Here is a 15,111-nt window from a genome sequence, read left to right as displayed (position 1 = left end):
AAATCTCCTATATAAATTGGAACGACATTAATAAGGAAACCCCCAGCCGATATGGCTGACTCACCGCTTGGCATTCCCTACGCGGCATTCCCTCCCTACGCATACAGATACAGCCATGCAAGATATATTTATGTTGCATCACACACGCACACATTCACGGAAAGGATGTAACGTCATCAAATAAAGTAATTTACGTTTGCCCGCTAGCAAATTAAGATTGGATTGGATTACCAATTTGATTGCTTAATAACGATATCTCTTGTCCGGGTGAGTGGTTAGTTCCAATGGAGTGCTGAAAGTTTCTCGATGAGGGCTACAGCATAGATGTCGCTAGTGTCGCTGCTTAAGTGACTAAATAAGAAACAAACAGGCTGAGATATATGGTGCATAGGTGAAATTTGTGTCTGTACCGTTGTCCAGCGGTGGTGTAGCGGAATGCCGAGGGCCTGGGTTTGATTCCCAGCGCTGGTCTTATTTTTCTGGTTTTTCTGTGCATCTGTATTTCAGTTTGTATATATTTTCGATATACGATACGATTCTTATACGTATTTGGTAAATTTTATTATTTAATAGCCATTTATGAAAATATAATATTAAAACAAGATTAAATAATATCTAAAACGATATAATTTATCAAGAAATATTAAGAAATTACAAAATATCCATAGGACTAAAACTACTATTAAATTAAAATAACTAAAACTTTAATAAAAAAAGAGAGGTGGGCCTCTTGGCATGGTGCCCATCACGCGGGCAGCATTCCCGCGTTGAACTGCGATTGAGATTCTTTGCGCGAGAAAGCTGCCGGCGCGAGGGTTGCCTGTTGCCTCCCTTAACCTATTGCTGAGCTCCCTGTGTAGCTCCAGCGCACCCTTACCCCAAGGACCTAGAGTCTCGACGCCGAAAGCAATATTGGGCACCGAGACAGCTATATTTTGTGACCGTGTGGCGTTCCCGGGCGTTTGCCGCCGCCCCCGCACATTTGGTAGTTGATGGTAGGTAGGACGCCGCCAGGGTATCTGTACAGGTAGCGTCCCACACCAGTGCACGGCCAGTCTTCCAGGGTATCAACGACATTCCGCTAGCCATCGCTCCGTACAATCTTGGGTTCCAGAGCAGCGGGAACGTTGGCACTAACGAGCGCCCTTCTGAAAATGTCGTTGAGAGCGGCGTGGCGGGACAGGCGCCTGGCGCCCGAGGAGCAAGAGAGGCCACGGTGGCCGAGACGGTCCACTGGAGCCCCACAAGAAACACAATTGTGACTTGCGCAGATCCTAACTCCCAGCCGGAGACTAACAGCTATGCGTAGAGTGTCTGGGTCAATAAAAGTTCCTGTGTTGGGCGAGGGGTATGCATGGAGCCAGTAACCAGATTCTGGCTTGGACACAGCTAACAGTCTGGCCCGGTCCCTGCCTGTTGAAGGTTCTATTAATGTCTGTAAGGTGGTGACGGAGGCTATTGTATCTCAGGACCTTTGCCTAAGTTTTTTTTTTTTTTTTTATTCGAATGGATGGCAAACGAGCATGTGGTTTAGACGGGAGATTTGGACTCGGTATTGTATTTTTTAGCATATTTGAATTGATTATAAAGGTCAACGTCGGCATTGGCGATAAAACTCACATAATAAGAGGATGGTGTATAAAAAAATAGTGAACTTTCAGATTAATTATTCAAGTTTGTTTTGCTGTCGCTACTTATCGCCGATGCGACGTGCATGGGGTCACGTAGGCAAAACCAAATAGTTTTACCAAGAATCAGAAACTCGAAACCACAAGTGGAGTAAAACAATAAAGAACAGTTGCATTCTCGCTGCAGTTTACTAAGTTCCAGGAAGAGCATTTTTTTGGTAATAATATGATATTTGATCTTGTATTTAAGCCCTGACGCAAGAAGAGGGGTTTTATAGTACCGTCTGTAGTTCATAAAAATGTTTCATAAAAATCGCTTCAGCCGTTTTTGAAATATTGAACTTTGAAATGACAATGTCAAGGATTCTATTTTTCTAAGTTGATTAGATTATTGTGTAGGTACAATATTTCTGAATTACACATAATGAACTTCACTAGTAGTAGTTATTTTAAAAAATCGCCTACTAGCGCAAGTTGTGTACACAAATAGTAAAGTACAACTCGAAGTTGGCTAGTACATAGTTAATATGTTATAACGAAAAATAGGGACAAATATCTCGAAATTGTCACAAGTCAGCATAAAGCGTTCTTACTGCCGGTGCTGGTCTTCCTTTGGGACCATAATTGGCATTGATCACTGTTTTACAATGTGGTCTAATTCCAAAACCATTTCGAGGAATGGGGTACTTAAATCATTAAATAACACTTTTGTAAAAAAATACTGATTGATCGTGTGTATATTTGCAAAATAACGTTTGACCTTTGTTTGACTTTCATCGTAAATAAACATTATATAACTAATCCGCCTAATTCTAACACTGCCAGGTGACAGAATACACTACGTTTTTTTTAATATTTGTGACTGGCAACGAAAAACGTAGTTTTTAACGCCATGGCAACTATGGTTTATCTATAATAAAAATCCGGTAACTTCTAAATATGGTAAAAAAATTAAAACGCAACTAAAACCAAAATCCTTCAAATAGGTGTCTTAAATTCGCCTATTTTATGAAAAAAAAACATTGTTTTTTTGAGACCAATGCCAATTAAAGTGACCACGAAAAAAAATACTACTTTTTCATCTCCGTAAATAGTTATAGGTATTATAGTGATGTAGAGACAATTTGTACAAACTGTCTTTATATTGTGGTCATCATCATCATCATCCCAGCCTATATACGTCCCACTGCTGGGCACAGGCCTCCTCTCAGGATATTGTGGTAGGTAATATGTATTATTGCAATATTTGATTATTTTAGTAAATTTAATGTTATCGTCATATTCAGCTTATATATTGAATGTTTCTAAATTAGTCGCTTGCAATGCAAAAATAAAATTAAATATGTAGGCAGTAATTTTTTTCACCGCAAACTCGCTTCAGTCAGGGATCTCTAAAAAATATTTGCTCACTTGTCTGAGTTGAACGCACTGTTCAATTGGTCTGAAAGTTTAAGGTCAGCTGGACGAAGTCGAGAAATAAATCAGTGTAGATTTAATATTTATGCAATAATCGAAACTTCAGTTTCTAGCTGCGCTTCGGTCGAGTTTCACGTGCAGTGGTTTTTTATAAAAAATACTTCAAGAATAAACTTTACGAGTATATCCGTGAGAAAGCATACTTCATAATTTAGGGAACAAATAAAGTTACCAAATATTATTACAGTTTATATATAGTTTTAAAATTGATTACCTATCATTGTGATCAAATTTTTAAAGTGTGTTAAAAAATCATTGTTATTTCACTGAGGTAATGATTTTCGCAAGATGGAGCGACGACTTGGTTAAGATCGCGGGATCGCGGTGGATGCGGAAAGCACAAGACCGGTCTGAGTGGAGAGCCTTGGGGGAGGCCTATGTCCAGCAGTGGACGTCTTTCGGCTGACATGATGATGATGATGATGAATGATTTTCGCCAATACCAAGCCGTTATTTTTGCTGTTGCTAAACCTAATTTAGCCTTCCAGTGGATATTAGACAACATCTTTAAAAAAAAATATTGTTGTTGCCGTGTTGCACCGGCTCAAATGCTACGTTCCCCCTGAAGGAGCGGAACTGTAATGTTCGAGCACAAGAGGAAGTTATATGTCTAGTGCCACGACGAATTTTGACATGATTGTAGACTACACGAAAAAAGGCAGGTGCATTATAGCGCCAAGATAAGCTAAAGGTGTTCCTGTCAAAAGCGCTATGACGTTAACATAACTTTTTCTAGTTGTGCGACTGTATTCCTGAAAGAACTTAGCAATTTTTTTAGGTCTTCGCAATTTTGTAAATTGGAGAATAACAATGGCTTAGCAAAGTGTGTATAGACATTTATTTGACATCAGGAAACAGTCAACTGTTAAACGGTCAAGTAAATAAACCAATATTATGCATTATTTAGGTATTATAAAATACAATTTAATTCTCACTGTTCCAATTTCCATCCTCTAAGTTCTATCATAACTCCTTCACTAGCACTTCAATCCTTCTATGGAACTCTCTTCCCCTAGATGTGAGGAAAGCTAAATCTCTTCCTATTTTCAAAAATCTCGTCTATGCTCACTTCTTGACACTGCCTTCTTAGCTCTGTCCTCAGTCTTTCTGTGTTTATCTATTTTATTTCCTAATTTCTTATCCTTTTTCTCCCATTACGGCCTTATTGACAATTTATATTGCTATTTTATGTTAGTAGTTTATGTATTGTATAAGTATTGCATGTATGTATTAATATAGTTGTATCATTTGTACCTATTTATTTTAATATTATTGATTTTTTGTTTGTTTTTATTTTCTGTTTCTGTTTCCGCCACCTATTTTTGTAACACATAATTTCTTGTACCCAAATGGTTGTCTGGAAGAGATCGCTTTTAAGCGATAAGACCGCCTATTGTCTACCCTGAATCTAAGTGTTTATATTATAAGTTTTTTGTACTGCTTTATGGTGTGCAATAAAGAATATTTGTATTGTATTGTACAATAGAAATTATAATTTCCGAAGAATTTTTTTCCACAATTGTTGTGTAGGTACTATTATAACAAAAATTTGAACTTTAACAAGATGCTGATATAAAGGTATCTACTAAATATAAATAAGTAACCCTGTAGATTTTAAACTGCTGAGCAGCATCGTTTATCCGAACCGCCATGTCATTCAATCCTACTTGACATGGCTGAATAAACACAACTAGTTTGTCAAATGAGATTTCCCTGTTAAACTCTTCGTGCACAAGTTTAACCGCAATGTTGACTTTAACCGATTAAACATTCAGATCGACGACATGCCTGCAAGCAAGCGGAAACTAAAACAAACATCACCAGAGTTATTGTATGCCGACAGTCTATGCGGGAAAATACTCTGCGCACACTGCGGTATATACTAACGAAAGAACCCTGGATTTATTAGACAAACACGAATTCGTACGCGTAGTAGGTACTCTATCATTTAAATTTTAGTCTGATAGTTCTATGTAAGTCTTTAATCAAATGCGAAACTAACCTATGAAGCCACTCTTACAATTTAAAGGAATAAATATCATGGACACTTGACACCAATTGACCTAGTTCCAAACTAAGCAAAGCTTGTACTATTGATACTAGGCAACGGATAAACAAACATATATAGATGAATTCATACTTAAATACATGTTAAACACCCAAAACCCGAGAACAAACATTTGTATTATTCATACAAATATCTGCCCCGGCCGGGAATCGAACCCGGAACCTCAAGCTTCGTAGTCAGTTACAACGCCTTTTAACGCCAATCGTTTTATTTCCGTTGTCATTGCGTGTCTAATGATTATGATACATTATTGTTTTGCCAAGTGGTTTTCGTACTTCATTAAAGCTAAGGAAAAGGTTGAACTGCCGTCATAAGTCAACTAAAGTGCACTGGGATTTCCGACAAGCTAAGGCGACGAAAAGTTGACACTAAAACTGATGACAGCCGACCTCCGGTAGGAGATGGTATCTCAAGAATACATACTTAAATACATATTATACATCCAAGACCCGAAAACAAACATTCGTATTATTCATACAAATATCTGCCCCGGCCGGGAATCTTCTTCTTCGTCACAATAGAAAGAACAGATTAATAACAGGCTGCAAATCGTTTTAATACCTTCACTCGGTCCTAAATGCATAAATAATCCGAGGTTGCCCCTTTCCAGGAGGTGTGCATAACTTTTGGGAGCCAAATAACGACGAAATTTTTGCTCTTTTTCAGTTTTTCGCTTCTAGCACAATAATGGTACGTTCGCCGTAAATGTCATTCCGTTCAATATTAAAGAATGTTAAATTCTGCGTCGAATGAGCATCTAAAGCGTCAAATTCGGTTCAGTGGTACAGCCTAAATCAAAGGTTACAAGCCGAGACCCTTCTCGGTTTGTGCACGGAAAAAATGATATCTTTGATTAAGACAATATGTATACCTTGGTCAAGACAATAATATTATTAATATTGGATGAAGACAAATATTATCTTGAGTTAAAACTATTATCTTACTTAAAGAAAATAATTACTTGGATTTAAACAATATTCCTGAGACTATGAATATTCTTGGTCCTTTTTTTCCGTGTGGTCTAGCAGGCTAAGCGAACAAAAGTGGCCCCCGACGATGGATTTGGTCATTCTTTCAGGTGGTGTACTGGCAGGCCCTAAGAACATTAGGTATATGCTTAATATCAATCTTCGATCTTTAATTTAGAAAAATGTAAATAATAATATCAGGGTATCATCTAAAGGGTAATTTAACTAGGTAAATTGTTCAAGTTACCGAAGAAAATCATCATTAATAATAATAAAACAGACTATGAATTAATTTCCAGCTGGCTAGGATTCTATTTGATATTTGATTGATGATTTGTCTTTCATCTTCATCTTTTCATTACAAATAGAAAGGGCTTATCTACGAAGTTAGGATAAATATTCTTGCGCATAAATATCTAAGCCGACTAAGTTATCCAACAGTCCCTTTTCAACACCCGATATGGCCTATCTATAGCCCGCTTAGACAGAGTAACGATTTTCCCCCGTTTGTTCCGGTATTTTGCAGTCATGTTATTGTGTAATCCTGCTAAGAGTTGAGGGTCTGAATCTAAGCCGGATCAGTAATTTCCTCTCTTGAAGGGTGCAATTTAGCAAGTCCTATCCTATTTAAACAAAATTTTTGAGACGTCTTCTGTCTTCGTATACCTATCCTTTACTGAATGATTCAACTGGATGACTGATTTTTAAGGATCGGAAGGTAATATATACCTACTCTGCCCGTTATTTTTATAATTTAAAAACGTCATCAGATAACTGATAATTATTCTTTTTGAGATAGTTTCCATTGCAATCATCCTTTCTCTCGTTTGAGAATGCGTATCCATTCTTATAGCAACACTAATATAAGTATGTTGAACTTGGTGTCTCGTTATTTTTATGATCGTGCTATTTTTGAAAAATTATGATTTGTTAAGTACCAAATACATTAAGCCAACCTGTTTTGCATCAAAACGTCGTGTTTGGTTTTAGTATTTTTAGCTAAATGTTATGCTTACTTCAATGCAAACAGTTTAATTAAACAGGCTCTACGAATAAGATGCTAATAGAATAATTTATTTAATGCTATAATTGGTTTGCGATTTTTTTATGTTCCGTCAAATCGTGCCGGTGAACGTAATGTGGATGATATGTTTTCAAATCGTACTCGTAAATTCAGTTGTGAAATTTAGCAAACAAAGAAGTTTTGGTTTTTAACCAAATGTTCCTTGTACTTATGTCGTGTGCAAGCCTAACAATATCTCAAGGCTTCCACGCACCAAACGGCAACAACGAGATGTAGAGTAGCTTTAAGCAACTTGACATCGATTCGATGATGATGAGTGATGATTTTTATGGTTCCGTACCCAAAGGGTGCCAACGGAACCCTATTACTAAGAGTCCACTGTCTGTCTGTCCGTCCGTCTGTCACAGGGCTCTATCTCTTGAGCCGTAATAGTTAGACACTTGAAATGTTCACAGATTATGTATTACTGTGGCCACTATAACAACAAATACTAAAAACAAAATAAAATAAATATTTAAGACGGGCTCCCATACAATAAACGTGTTTATTTTTGCTTTTTGTTTGCTTGATACGTATTTATAATGGCAACAGGTAGACGCTTGAAATATTCACAGAATATTAAGTTGTATAATCACTTTTAAAATAAAGAATTTAAATCAATTAAATATCAGGATTTGTGACGTGTTGATGCCGTTAATTGACTTATTTTACTTTTAGAGAAACTCGTGCTGGTGTATGGAATTAATAACTCTATTTTAAGCTTCAAATAATTATACTGACTAATGAGGAGGGATCAAAATAATTACATTGACCTGTTTTCTTCAAAGACGTCATGGTTTGTTGCGGAACTCGAGATGACAGTTTGAGGTTTCCTTTATTTTGATTGTAAAATCCATACTATCCATACTTAATTTATAAATGCGAAAGTAACTCTGTCTGTCTGTCTGTCTGTCTGTCTGTCTGTCTGTCTGTTACGCTTTCACGTCTAAACCGCTGAACCGATTTTGATGAAATTTGGTACAGAGATAGAATAGACCTTGGGAAAGAACATAGGCTACCTTTTATCGCGAAAAAGAGGCTTTAAGGGGTTAAAATAGGGGATTTAAGTTTAAATTTTAGAAGTTCGTCGCTGTCAAAGATAAAACTATGAAACTTGGCATTTAGGCACTTAATAAGAAATCCATACTATATATACTATATACTATATAATTACTATATATACTATATACTATTATACTATATACTATATTACTATATAATATTATAAATGCGAAAGTAACTCTGTCTGTCTGTCTGTCTGTCTGTCTGTTACGCTTTCACGTCTAAACCGCTGAACCGATTTTGATGAAATTTGGTACAGAGATAGAATAGACCTTGGGAAAGAACATAGACTACCTTTTATCGCGAAAAAGAGGCTTTAAGGGGTTAAAATAGGGGATAAATAGATATTTGTTCGCACGTTTTTTAAAATTATTCGTGTGAGGGGGTGAAATAGGGGATGAAAGTTTATATGGAAGATCGTCATTGTCGAAGATAAATCGATGGTTCTTTATGAAACTTGGCATTTGGGTACGTGATAAGAGATAAACAGATATTATAACGCGCGTTTTTAAAATTTCTTCCTGTGAGGGGGTGAAACAGGGGATGAAACTTTATATGGAAGATCGTCATTGTCGAAGATAATTCGACGGTTTTTATGAAACTTGGCATTGGGCTACTTATAAGAAACTAGCTTTCGCCCGCGACTTCGTCCGCGTGGAATAGTAATTTTGGGAAGTATTTAATTTATTTAGGATACCTATTCTGCCAATAATAGTACATAGAAACTTCTACGGTTTACCGAAAATAACCTATTTTAATACATTGCTATAAATATAAACTATTTTTTTTTGTTCTTCCATCCATCCACCCGATGTTCTTTGGTAAAACATAAATATTTTGCGGGTAGCTACAATTTAGCAATACGACGTGTATTCTACCCTGCCAACACAAAAGGACTAATTCTTCATAGTGAACTCTTAACACCTTTCGTCCTTTATTGTAAGTTAGGAGGGTAGGATTATAATTAAGACGGCATTTTACTAAGCATAGCTACACATATTTCCGATAAATATACTTATATGTACAATACAATACAATACAAAGACTCTTTATTGTACACCAGACATAGTAAGCAACAGCAAGCCAGACATAGTAGTAGTATATGTAGTAATTTGTTTGGAATTCCTTAAGAACTTTCATCCCCATATTTTCAAGTAAATAGGTTGAAATTTGAAAAGCGCCGGAGCAAATGTTTTTTAGGGTTCCGTACCTAAAAAGGAAAAAATGGAACTCTTATAGGATTACTTTGCTATCCGTCCGTCCGTCTATCAAACCTCTAAGTCAAGGCAATCAAAAGCTACAGTCATTTAAAAGGTGTTTCCAAACCAATTGCCTTAACAGAAAAAGTTATAGGGTACTTCCGGCTGTCCTAGAAACTTGGAATTTTGCATAAAGGTAGCTCTTATAGCACAATTAATAAGAAAAATCTGAAAATCATAATTTTTCATGTCTGACTGTCTATGTGAATACGCCATCTAAAATGACCCCACATTGAGTACATTTTGCCTATGAGCTTAGAAGGCTCTACTAACACTGCATCATCCCCTCTGCTAACATTCCCTCGCAGGTAAAATTTTTCAAAAAACCTTTTAAATGACTGTAGCTTTTGATTGCCTTGACTTAGAGGTTTGATAGACGGACGGACGGATAGCAAAGTAATCCTATAAGAGTTCCATTTTTTCCTTTTTAGGTACGGAACCCTAAAAAAATATGCTCCGGCGCTTTTCAAATTTCAACCTATTTACTTGAAAATATGGGGATGAAAGTTCTTAAGGAATTCCAAACAAATTACTACATATAAGTATATTTATCGGAAATATGTGTAGCTATGCTTAGTAAAAATGCCGTCTTAATTATAATCCTACCCTCCTAACTTACAATAAAGGACGTAAGGTGTGAAGAGTTCACTATGAAGAATAAGTCCTTTTGTGTTGGCAGGGTAGAATACACGTCGTATTGCTAAATTTGTAACTACCCGCAAAATATTTATGTTTTACCAAAGAACATCGGGTGGATGGATGGATGGAAGAAAAAAAAAAAATAGTTTATATTTATAGCAATGTATTAAAATAGGTTATTTTCGGTAAACCGTAAAAGTTTCTATGTACTATTATTGGCAGAATAGGTATCCTAAATAAATTAAATACTTCCAAAATTACTATTCCACGCGGACGAAGTCGCGGGCGAAAGCTAGTGTTATATATTTTGTTGCTTTTGCTACTATTTTTATGATTTACCACTAGCCTTTCCCTGCGGCTTCGTTCACGAGAGCAATTAGGTTTATACCCGGCGGGCTAGATTGAAATACCTTGATTTTTTAATCTCCCATTGAAATTTCCAAAATTTACACTGTAATCATTTGTGTTCCATAAAGAACGCCTGTGCAAAATTAAATGCATTAGACTTAGCCTAACCTAACTTAATATGGGATAAAGTTTAGTTAGTTCGTTGAGATTTCGTTTTACATGCGTGCATCTTGAATCTGTAATATCGGAATAAAAAGTAGGATGTGTGTTATTCCCAAGATACAGCCTATCTATATACTAAATTTCATCCAAATATGTTCACCCGTCTTAGCGTGAACGTTTAATAAACATACAAACATTCGCATTTCTAATATTACTTAGTGGGATTAGTATTAGAATCCTAATTATTTTATTTATTTATTTATTACCTATGTCTATACGTTATCCCAAAATGTGACACCGTATAGTTTTCAATTTTTTTTTAAACCTTAATGCTAAGCTTAGGTCATCTAACATCAATTTTGGGAATAAAATATTTTATAATTTCAATTTTAAGTCCCACGTCCCAGTTCCTTTATCAGATTATTCCGACAAGGCGGTTAGTCGCAGTCTCGCATTTCATATCGAAAGATCGTAGCAAATGCACAAGGCTCACAAAGCAAACGAAAACGTCATAGTAATTTTGCTGCAGTAAGTTGGCCATATCGTAGTTGCAGCAAAAATTGCACCATAATAGCCAATCGCTGAGAAAATACGTTCGTTACAGCTGAGACGCGCGGGGGGCAACTTCCAGTTTATATTGTAAAGGATAAAGCCACCACGCCATTCGACATTCACAGTTTGTACTCGCAGCATATTCGATCATTTTAACTTCATTCAGTACGATACGACTTTACGCTTGACGCTCTAACGTCCGTCTTGACTGACAAGTGATTGTTAATTAAAAAGTTTCGTGCTCATCCGTCAATTTCGAAATTGGAACGTTCAATTTGAATTTTTATTTAAAAGCTCTTTGTTCCATTTTATGTTTGGAACGGTTTTGCGCGGCAAAATTCCTATGAGTTTTTTTGTGAACAGTGTGACTTGCAGCGGTATAGTGCAGTGCCCTATAACGTTCCGTTTTTCGTTGCTTTAGTTGTCGGAAGCCATGTCTATTCTGTGGATGAGCGCATTTAATCTAGGATTAACTGTTGGCGCTACTTTCGCAGTTGTTTCAAGGTAAGTTTTTACTTGTCGCTAAGTCACCTTTTCTTTAAATATTTATCACAGTTAAAACTGCTTCTTACTGACATTATCTTGGGAGCTAAATATACGATACTAAACTAATGTCTTATATTGCAAAGATAGATTCTATAATTCCACGGCCTAGTTTTTAGTAACTTTGTGAAAACAGTTGCCTTTCAATCAGATTTTACGAGGGGACTTGACGTTTCCATCTCCGTGGAAACATTTTGATGTATTGCATCTCCGATACTTACTCGTATCCGGTTCGGTTGGTGCAATGTTTCTAATGACCTTTTATATAACTTTTATAGCTAGCAATGTCACGGCTAATAAGCTTGTCATAGCTTTCGTATTTAAATAAACGTGTCGTTTTATTAATGCAGACAAGACAGATAGGGTGATGTTGATGGGTGCACTGTTTGTAAAGCAGTGCGTTTTGAAATTGTACAGGCGAATATAATTGAATGTATGTAGGTACATTAGTAGCCGAAAACTATATTGGTAGGTACCTAAACGAGAAACTTTTGTATATTTGTTTATTTCGAGGATCTTTGAAATCGTTCTAGTGATTTCGATAAAATTTGCTATGTATGGTTTTCGGAGGCGAACCATCGGTCTCGGTTGGTCTTATCTCTGTGAAAACGCGTGCTCGGTCGCCGCGTCACTTTGTTTATTATTGTAAATATAAATAAAATTACAAGCGTATTAATTAGCCTTCTCCATTATTTGCATAGAATTCAGCCATCGTTATCTCGTGGAAAGTACCTATTTTTTTTGGGACAAAACAACCCCTGTTTAATTTAAAGCTAGAACATGTTATTTTCAAAACAGAGCTATCTTTCACATTGATAATTTGCGGGATTAGTAGAATAGTGAGTAGAGTAGGCATACCTAATGAACTATGCCTAATAGTACCATCCACGAAGACGCGTGATTTTGACAAATTAGACATTAATGACATTTGTAATAAGAACCACGGCACGCGTCATCGTGAATGACTCTACCTGTACAACTCAACCTTGCTCTTTCGCGACACACTCATTGTAGGCTGCAAAGTAACACTTAAATCAATCAAATGATGTACTTTTTTATTATGAGAGGGAGGCAAACGGGCATGCGTGTCATCTGTTGGGAAATGATCACCACCGCCTATGAGTACCAAGTACTTAGGGAGTCTTTGGTCTGTTGCCGACCTTTAAAGAAAATATAAGCTCTTCTAAAGTATTTATTCAAACCAAAAGCATGTATGTACTTGCACCATATTTTCTTTGTCGTCCACGCGCTCGCTAACACATAGGTCACTGAGACATCAATATTAAGGTGACGCAAACAAACTAAAATACTCTAGAATCAATAATCAACACGATTTACGCAATCGTCAACTGCAATCTGTTTATGACGTAGGAGGCCTTTTATAACAAAATTAGTTTTTAATGATTCACGGTTAATGACAATCATAATTTGTTTGCATAAAAATATGATATCTGTTTTGGTGATATTATGGAAATTATAGTTTCACACGTGTTTGTCACAATATACATACATAATAGACGAGCAAAAAATTCAATTCGCTACACTTGCAAAAGATAATTTGGTACCCTTACTTATGATATGACTTATAGTTTATTTTTATTATTAATTTTATGGACATAATATATCATAAAAAGTACATTACACGTATTTTATCAGGCATTTAATCGCGGTCTACGTCCCGTGAAAAATATGTTTAGTGTTAAAAGGAAACTCATTAGAAAGGCTTGAATGGTCAAGAATATCAGTATCCCTTCGTTTAAAATATTATAGATTTTATCGTTGCGAAGTATTTTAATAATAGGTAAATTGGTGCACGTAACAATTGGACACTCCTTTTGTTTTATTTTCAAATATTCATTGAGACTTGTATTATCGCCGTTTTGTTGGTGTTACTCAGAGTTTTTTCCATCTAACAAAATGGCGCGAATGCCGGCCAGTGCACCAAGTTTTAAATCATATTTGCTCTGCCTTCTCCTATGACCACGGTTTTAGTAGGGTAGGCTTGTGTATGTAATAATATATATAGGAATATTTCTAATGCTAAATTATTTGGCGATTGTTTTTTTAATAGTTATACATTTTCGATAACAATATTTAAAAGTTTATGAAGACAAAGCGGCCAAAAAGAATACGACGACAATGTTGCAGAAAAAATTTGAAAAACCATATATGGGATGTCGTTGACAAATCTTTGAAAATATTTAGATTTACGAAAGCTAAGTATTTTTAGATTCAGGGATGCGTTTTCGAAATATGAATCTTAAAAATAATTATTAGCATTGATTATATTATATGTCGTATTTTAGTTTTGATTTGAGTTTCCTTTTTCTAATTTAAATTACCCTAATTCTAATTCAAACTCACCGTGTCTCTTCGTGTCGGAGTCTCTTGACACAGGTATCTCATACTTAAAAAGAGGCACCGACCCACATATTGTTAAACTGTTTGTGTCACTGAATAAATTATTTATTTCATTCTATTTTTATTATTATTTTTGTTGTTTTTTAGAAAAATATGGCGCTGTCCATTGGAGGGCAATTTTGCCAGTGTCTAATAGGTTTTGCCGTTGTACGGTAAAAAATCTAGAAAACGAAATATGAGACGTAATGGTGGATGAACGATGACAGCGCGAATTCTATTTTATTATTATTCTTATCCATGTCACGTCACGTCATGTCATGTCACGAATAAATGATTTCTATATTTCTTTCTTTTTTATTGATTGTCTAATCTAATCTAAAATTAATTTATTTTGAATACGAGAAAAAAAATAAAGGAAAAACTTACGTATCACATACATATCTATAATTTTGCCTAAAGTGACGCTGTGCAGAGAAATTAGCTTGCCGTTGCCTGGCAAACTTGAGTTATGAGTCGCTATTTCTCTCCCATATACTCTTTCCGATGTTAATAAAATAAAAACGGCAACAGAAATAACATCCATTCGTCAGCAATAAATTTGAACTGCTCTACAATTCACTAATCAATCTACTTCTGCGGACTTTATCGGACAATGTGTTTTAATTGGGTACAGGACTGATTGTGATTAAATGTTGTAGTTTATGGCTTTTTATCCACATCAGTCATTTAGAAAAGGGAACCGTCATTTTATTTATGCTACTTATCAACACATAACAAATGCTATAAAATGATAGAGATTATTGCATATAGGTACTTAATTTTGCTGAAGGCTCTAATGTTATTAAAAACTAAAATAAAAAACTTCCCTGATATGTAACCAATTCAGTTATTTATTAAGCTGTGTTTGAAGGCCCCACTCTTTTTGATTTCTTAAATATTTTTATTTAACACAATTTATTTTGAAGTGCAATTACTTTGAAAT

At 35.6% G+C, this 15,111-nt stretch overlaps 1 protein-coding gene across 3 annotated transcripts in view; it reads left to right on the top strand.

Annotated features, from left to right (window-relative positions):
* Flo2 (flotillin-2) overlaps window positions 1-15,111 on the top strand; it is a 320,392-nt gene that overhangs the window by 275,206 nt on the left and 30,075 nt on the right. The window contains exon 1 of one of the 3 annotated variants that reach the window (XM_074092314.1): window positions 11,337-11,729. The exons of the other annotated variants lie outside the window; for them this stretch is intronic. The gene's annotated coding sequence lies outside the window, so the exon portion shown is untranslated. Of the gene's footprint in view, window positions 1-11,336; window positions 11,730-15,111 lie in introns of those variants that run through there. 3 annotated transcript variants of the gene reach the window in all.

Source organism: Choristoneura fumiferana, chromosome 9, assembly GCF_025370935.1.
Source record: "Choristoneura fumiferana chromosome 9, NRCan_CFum_1, whole genome shotgun sequence".
Lineage (NCBI taxonomy): Eukaryota > Metazoa > Arthropoda > Insecta > Lepidoptera > Tortricidae > Choristoneura > Choristoneura fumiferana.
This window is presented reverse-complemented; position numbering and strand designations above follow the sequence as displayed.